The following is an 8,451-nucleotide window of genomic DNA, read 5'->3' on the forward strand; positions in this document are numbered from 1 at the left end:
TATATATATATATATATACAGAATAAGGGTTGGCATTCAAGAAAACCTCGGGAAGCAACAAAGGGGGGAATGCGGTAGGTCATAGAAACAGATGAATTTTTTTAGTCGGAAAGAAAGTGTTGAGAAAATGCCCTCCTGGTGGGATCCGAACTGACGACCTCCAGAATACCGGTCTGGTGCGATGACCACTACGCTACCACGGGGCTGTTTCCTTACATCTTTCTTGGGTATTTATATTAAGGTGTATTTTTTGGTTTCCTGTACTTGGGGGTGGTAGCCAGCGCCAGACGGACTACTCGGGGTGAAGGGGACCATATGTATATATATTCCTTATGAAGACCTGTCTCAGGTGGAAACGTTGGAAACAAAGTCTCCGAAGAGCGTACTTTTACTATATATATATATATATATATATAAATATATATATATATAGAAATAAGGGTTGGCAGTCGAGAAAACCTCGGAAAGCAAAGGGGAGGATGTGGTAGATCATTGAAACAGATTAAGAATTTGGAAAGAAAGAAAGAAAGTGAAGAAAAAATGCCCGCCAGGTGGGATCCGAACCCACGACCTCCAGAATACCGGTCTGGTGCGATAACCACTACGCTACCGGCGGGGCGATTTTCCCCTTCACTTTCTGGGCTATTTATGTTAGGTATTTTTGTTTCCTGTGCTTGGGGGTGGTGGCCAGCGCCATTCGGACTACTCGGGGTGAAGGGGACCTTCTTTTTAACCCCCGGGTCGTGACTCGAGTGTCTACGACATGTCCAGAGTGGTCGACCAGCTTTGAACCCTCTTAAGCTCCCTATGGCACCAAGACTGCCAGAACAGAGGCCCTCGCTATGCATGTAGCGAATCAGAATAGGAAATGAGGAATAGGAAATACCTCATTTCCTATTCTGATTCGCTACATGCATAGCGAGGGCCTCTGTTCTGGCAGTCTTGGTGCCATAGGGAGCTTAAGAGGGTTCAAAGCTGGTCGACCACTCTGGACATGTCGTAGACACTCGAGTCACGACCCGGGGGTTAAAAAGAAGGTCCCCTTCACCCCGAGTAGTCCGAATGGCGCTGGCCACCACCCCCAAGCACAGGAAACAAAAATACCTAACATAAATAGCCCAGAAAGTGAAGGGGAAAATCGCCCCGCCGGTAGCGTAGTGGTTATCGCACCAGACCGGTATTCTGGAGGTCGTGGGTTCGGATCCCACCTGGCGGGCATTTTTTCTTCACTTTCTTTCTTTCTTTCCAAATTCTTAATCTGTTTCAATGATCTACCACATCCTCCCCTTTGCTTTCCGAGGTTTTCTCGACTGCCAACCCTTATTTCTGTGTTATTTTCAACGAGCCCCTCATTTCCTATTCTGATTCGCTATATATATATATATATATATATATATATATATATATATATATATATATATATATATATATATATATATATATATATATATATATATATATATATATATATATATATATATATTCAATCCACGCGCCTGGGCCTGACGGCCTCGCTCTACTTGATAGGAATATTGATGGAGGGTAGTGCGGCCTGAGGGAAAAAAACATTAGTTTTTATATTGTTGCTCCAGCCTTCGTGAACTGTGTGCGAAAGGAATCTTTGCCGAGCGCAATGCAAATACGTTTGCGTTCGCTCGTGTACTTATAGGTGGCTTAAACTTATTCGTCCGTGACGACCTCCAAGCTGGGTCGAAATTCCAACGGCGCTCACTTATTCGCTCGGCATATTCTAAACAGCACGATAAACGCCGCATACTGGAAGTATTACGCTTATTGAATAACCCTTACTCATGCCTCAAAGTGTACCCACGTTCCAACGAAGCATGCGCTCGTTCAGAGACATGCCGTTTAATTTTTTTTCCTGAAGAATTCCCTACGAGCTTTACCTCACAGGGCTGGCTCTAACAAAGAACTATTAAAAGCAAAAAAGATTTCCTATGGCTTTTCGGTGGCAATTACGGATAATTGTGCTAATAATGGCGGATAGTCCTGCTGTGATAGCGTCACCGAATATCCCACCGCGGTTATGGGTAGCTCTGTGAATATGTTACACTTAGCTCGGCTTCCAAGTAGGCATAGAGAGTTCAAGATTCAGGCAGAAATTTCTTGTGGTCAACGATTGAGGGTGAAGTCGCTGTAAGTAGTTATTCGCTTGGTTAGTTAGTTTCTGTATGCCCTGTCATACTACAAGCCCCAAGGGTCTTTAATGTGCACGAAATATCTACACATGGACTTTTCTGTTTTTCGCCTCCTTCGGTAATGCGGCTTCCGCGGCCGGGATTGAACCGGAAGAGCTTTAAATGTTTTAACTTGCGAACATTTGACATATTTGCTTTTTGCGCTTTTGAGAAGACACAACAGAGTCTAAAATCGGGAGTGTGGGAGGGCGTGTGCTCAGAATTTAGAAAATGAGGTATATTCCTTACCAGAAAGCGGTCGCCCCGGTCCCATTATTTGTGGTGTTTGAACATCCAGTGCGAATGCAGCTCCACTTGACCGTTTTCTGGTGTATTCGTCTGACCAGTTTGTTCGTGCGCATAAGTAGTGGTTTTGTATACATATGACATGTGTAAGGCTTAGGACGATTTGCGTCTATCCGGAATACCGTCACCTTCGTCCATTTAACGTGATTCTCACATTTCTGCTTTCACGCTTCTATTGATTAAACTCTGAGGCTCAATAGGGCTTCTAAAACGCAGGACCAAGGACCGAAATGCGTAACTCACCGAGAGGGGTTAATGCATGCGCGTATCGCCGCCTTTTCGGAATTACGTTAAAAAAAAGACGAGGAAGTGGTTAGTCTAGAGTACCCACCTTGTGCAACGTGCTGATCTACTAGTACTGATCTACTGAAAACTTGTACTGATTTACGCTCACTGAGAGGTGCTGTACCAGAGAGAGAGACAAACATTTGTTGTAGTAATGAGCAGGAGAATGTCCTTAGGGCCTCCACCCAGTGAGAGGCATGCTTATTCCAAGGTGCCTTCGAGCTGGCTGGCCGTCCGGGCCCTTTCCACCAGTCGGCGCTGGTCCCAGAGCCCGCAGCTGGTCAACTGCTCCACCCACTGATCATAGGTAGGGTTTGGGATTCGGGATTAGAGTGGGGGTCCGTTGGCACTCCCATACCACGTGGTATAGGGTACCAGCAACAGGGCAGAAGTTACAGGTGGCAGGGTATTGGGTGTTGTACATAGCGTTTTGTAGGGTGTTATAGGGATACGAATTGGTTTGTAGGCGCCTGAAAGTGGTTTTTTCGAGGCGTGTTAATTGTGAATGAGGTGGCGGGAAGTGACGGCGATCGTTTTTTTAGTGTGATAAGATTTCGGTGTATGAAAGGAGTGGGGCTGGTTTTGAGGCAGTTCGGTCGTTGTTTTATCCCTCTGGGGTAACGGCCCGGTGTGAATGAGCACGGGCAGTCGCGTGTGCCGCCTCGTTTCCTCGGAGGTTCTGCTGGCCGGGTGACCAGATGATATTAATTGCCGGTAGTCTTTTTACTATTTTGCACTGATGATTGCATAAGACTATCAACCCAGAAGCCGCTGAAACTATAATAATAATGCAGATAAGATGAGGCTGAACATTGGGCGGGCTGGTACACTTTCAAAAGCACAAACAGGCTAAATAACAATGAAACACAATAAAGAGAGTGGTGAACAGACAACATCGTCGTGTCTATACGCAGTCTCTTGTGTTTTTATGTTTTTGCAGTTTTTTTTTTCAGAAATAACATCAAACCCGGACGGGAAATATTAGTATTAAGACAAGTAATTTATTATTACTCAGAGGAAACATGATATAATGCTGGGGGCGAGCGTTTCCTCTACACTGTTTACGACAGGAACTACACCATTATAAGCCAGTCTTGCCCTACCATCATGATGACCAACCAACATCCGGTAATAAGAATGTACCTGTTGCTTTTCAGTTTTTGCGTCCTGCGTGGGAAACGGAGCGAGAAACGTTCATGTGCTTCGAAGAAGGTGTTGGAAATAATTTCGGAGGCTGGATGCTATTCGATAAACTGCGCGTGTAATCAAGAGAACGAAAAGCTATAAGTAACAGAATGTTAAGAGAACCGAGGGGCTGCGCTTGCCTCGGAACAAGCAACCACAGAGGTTTCGCTTGTGTTTGATCGTTCCTTCACACCATGTACCTTGGTATCTGACCGCTTTCGCTGCTTCCCCGGCTACGCCCTCTACACTTGCCGAGATCACAGGTCTGTCATATAGAGGAGTACGTGAGCGCTGCCTTCCGCTATTGCTCACTCTCTCTTTCTGGGCAAATACAAATGTTCTCCGTTGCAACACACTTCGAAAGCCAGAGCGGTGTAATTCCTAGCGAATGGGGTAATGTTCTATGAATATGAAATGTGATGGATGATGTGGGCACCCCTCGATGCTTGTGGAACGCCGATGTGGTGTGATGATGCACAATTAATAGAACAAAAGGTTTAGCAGGTGAGTTCCCGTTGTGGAAGTGTAATGGTACAAGAAGATAATATGAACGGGTGACGTTCGACAGAATTCAGTTTCCTTGAGCAAGATGAATAAAACTTTTTCTAGAGGCAAGCCCGTAAACCCAGTATTTTGTGTACCGTTTTCTCCAACAAGTATTTATTTATTTATTTTCCTTCTGGCCGGTGAAGCGGTAATAAGAATGCGCTCGGTGCGCCTCACAACGCTCGATCGCGTGTAGGAGTGCGCCTTGTGTTGGACAGTGCGTGTCCTCCGAAATAAATGGAAATGGTTTCGCCACTTCCGCGTCCCTCAATACGCCCTGCTTGCTTCACACTGCCCTCGACGTTCGTAATTCATTTGTTTCGAAACGACGGTTGCTACCACCGCGAGCACATTTTCATCTATAATATTTCGGCGGTTGCAAAATGGAACTACGCCGAGCGTGGGCCTCGTGGATGCATAGTCATTCGCACTTCCGTTCCACAGTGGACGTACCCCAGAAAAATTACAAATGGAGTATTTGGAAACATCAATAGCCAGCGGGTGCAGGAAGCGGTGAACGATTCTGAAGCAGCTGAAACGTTTCTCTTTCATTTGAATGCATGACTATCATGGGCGCCCCTATCCAACCTTCGAATGCATTACGGCACGCGCTCGCGTGTGGTAAGTCGGACTGAACCCGATCGACGTTGAGTACAGTATACTAGCTAGAACTCCGTGTTTTGCGATATAGCCGGGTACACTAATAGCGCTTGAATAACTCCGGCGTTCCAAAGGTTCATTTTTTGAATTGCCAAAAGTGGAACTTTGAGGCTCTCTGTATTGCGCGCATCATTCTGTGTATGATACCCGGTTATGTAGTAACCTGCAGTCACTTGTAGCGCTGAATTTAACAAGAGTACACAGTCGTCGCGTAGTCGTCCAGTGAGGTGTACAAGTGACAACCGAGCAGCACGAGCTCTAGAAACGATTCCGTGCTCCGTTTCTTCGCAAGGCTTGCAGACGTTAGTACTACCTTTAGTTTAAAAACTCATTGGCCTTTAGGAAACCTTTCCTGAAGCGTCAGGGTGAAGAGGTGTGCAAGTGCAGAGGGTAAAAACAGGTTCTGCCTAACAGCAGAAGCTACAGCATGCGCCCCTGTTTGGAAATGGTTCTTATTCAACTTATGCTGCGCGGAGAAACGGGGCCAAATTTATTTCAGCATCATTGTTCTTCGTTGCTGTGATGCCTACACTGTATTTTAACCTTGGCGCCCTCAGTACCCTGAGCTGTTGTTTAAGACAAAAGAAAATGACAGGGAGATGGGGAGTGAAGAACAAAAGACGCAATGGGAATTGTTGCAAGCACAGTCTTCGAAGAACTTCTTGCGACCGCGGACGATGTTAAAAATAAGTGTTTCCCCTATCTGGAGGGAAATTGCAGAGCGTATGTTTCGCCTAGTTAGTTCATATGCGTCCCGCCTAGCTTGAGTTTAGACAGAAGTAAATTGACATTTCTGACTGACTTTTTTCAATAATGTTGTTATTTTCAAGCCCAACTTCAGCTTTTGTTTGCATTTTTTCGTGCATGTATTTTCTAACACATGCGTTCCTTTATTTCGATCGTTTTCTGACGATAGGTGATGGTTTCTCGGAATGCATGGCGATAAAGCTCCCCTGTCACAGTTATCTAAAATAGCTACTCGTCTCTATATAAACTTCCCTCATGAAAATTTTATCTTCGGTTTGTATACAAATCTCTACTGAAGTTTTTTTTTTTGCAAAACAGGAATTTAGCTCTTTCAGGCGTAAAAAAGTGATCATTCCTCGTGGGCTGTTTACATGCTCAAAAAAAGCCGAGCTACGCACAATTTGCGCCCTCTTAATGTAATTCGCAGACCCAGATAAAACACAGGCAGCCATCAGCCAGCGGCTCATCACAGCTTCACTCTTTCTACGGCTGTTGTGTTCTGAACCACGGCGTGCCTTACGACTGAGAGATTGTCAGGCATTGCAAGGCCGAGCACACCCGTAACAGTGACTGCACGTACGTGCAGTTGTCTGACCATAGACGTAACGACTATATATGATCCTCGCCTATGGCGTCCGACAGCGACAATCCGCAGTTGTCGACGCCCACTCTCGTACGGTCGGCAAGGAAACAACAACGACAAAATGGAGTGAAGTGCTGGCCCAGTCTTGTCGTTCTTCTCCATGTTACCTATACAGTGTGACACACAATAAATGTTTTTTTTTCAGAATTATAAGGTTTTGCAAGCCAACCAATTTATTGTCATTATGCGTGTGCTTCTACCGGAGCACGTTTTTCAATGCTGCGTGTCAATAGCCGCCGTTGAGCCACCAATGCAGAGACGTCCCTGTTCATGGACCTGAATGCTGTAGCCGAACAGACCCTCCAATACGGTAATTTCAGCATTGGGTTTGTTTTACATCTGAGTTTATGGGGTTCACTAGGAGAAAATACAACATTGTTTAAAGGGACTCTGCAACACTTCTCTGTCCTTCGCTAAGGAAGCATTTTGAAAGCTACAGTTACCGTTGGACCGGAGCGGCACTACTAGATTAGCTCGGCGCGGAACACCCGCCTTCCGTCTGTTGTTTGCTTTTGTGGGTTTTTTTAAGTGGATATCGAAAGCGTTTATCGCTGGAACTGAAAGAAAACATCCTTCATCGTAGTAATGACGTAATTTGGGCTCTTGGAGAACGCCAGCACAACCGAAGAGATAAAATGTATTTTGACCAACTTTTTAGGTTATCTGTGGCATAGAGAAGTAATTTTTGGCTGAGGACTACTTTATAAGCCCTAGTCTAAGTACTGGATGTGTTTGGGGACTACGTTCTGAAAGCAATTGGGATTAAGAAAGAAAATTGAAAAAGTGTTGCAGGGTCCCTTTAATCTGAAATAATTAGCCTTTGGTAACTCGGTCATTCCAGCAAGAAGTTTTTTAACCGAAAAAAGATAACGAATAAAAAAATTGAAATTTTCCCAACAACATGACATCGGCAGTGGTGCAATACAGGGAACAGTTAAAACACACTTATTAGCGTCTTAACTGTACGTAATCACTGAAGCGGTAGGACCATACGAAGCGAAGCTAGACGCAGTTCCACAGTCGCACTGTAATATTTGTTGCTAGTGGCTTTGGTCCTCTGCTGCAGCCACTCGTCGGTCTGCTTATAATAACTGGAATTATCATTTTCCCTAAAAACTCTTGGCTACAATACGCTCCATGGCTAAATAATTGCTCGGTGTAGCTATCAAACTGATAATGAAAGTAGTGATTGCACCTCGCAGTGTTAAGGGCGGAGTGTTTTTCTAGCGATTGTTTTTGCTGTTTGGTTGCTGAAGTACCTTTGAATAAGTACTTTTGTCATTGTAAAGTACTTTTGGTATTGTTACCATCATAAAATAATGCCCGCCTAACCGTGTAGGCATTTGCAACGAGCGAATGAATTGGTACCACCCAATTATTTATTACGATAACACGCCACACTTCATCAGTAATTCACTCTCCCCTTGTGTACGCACATTTTCCTACTTTTGTAACACTTACGTTGTCCATAACATTCTCAATCCACTGAGATTATAATTAACCAAACGCGCTAATGCATTCCCTTGAAGTTTATACTAGCGAAGCCTGCATCTACAGGGTGATCCAAGTTAAGTCAATAGTTTTTTTTTTAATTAGGCGCCTATATTTACGTGACGACTACCTCGACAGTGAGGTTATGCGCCCAGGGGGACACATAAATATAATGTAATTATTGATTTCGGTGGCTTGATGAACTAAAATTGGTTAATTAACATTTTAGTGGCTACAGTAAACAGGCATGTTTGAATTTTCCTAGCGCATCCGTACTCCGAGATATCAAACTGCAACATTTAATTGCCGTTCCCATGGTTACACATACAAGGCAGCCTGCACCGGCGGAAAGCTCCTCCCTTCTGTGACGTGCCAGCGGTGTATGGTGTT

Source organism: Haemaphysalis longicornis, unplaced genomic scaffold, assembly GCF_048455015.1.
Source record: "Haemaphysalis longicornis isolate Haplotype H1 unplaced genomic scaffold, Haemaphysalis longicornis Haplotype H1 scaffold_25, whole genome shotgun sequence".
Lineage (NCBI taxonomy): Eukaryota > Metazoa > Arthropoda > Arachnida > Ixodida > Ixodidae > Haemaphysalis > Haemaphysalis longicornis.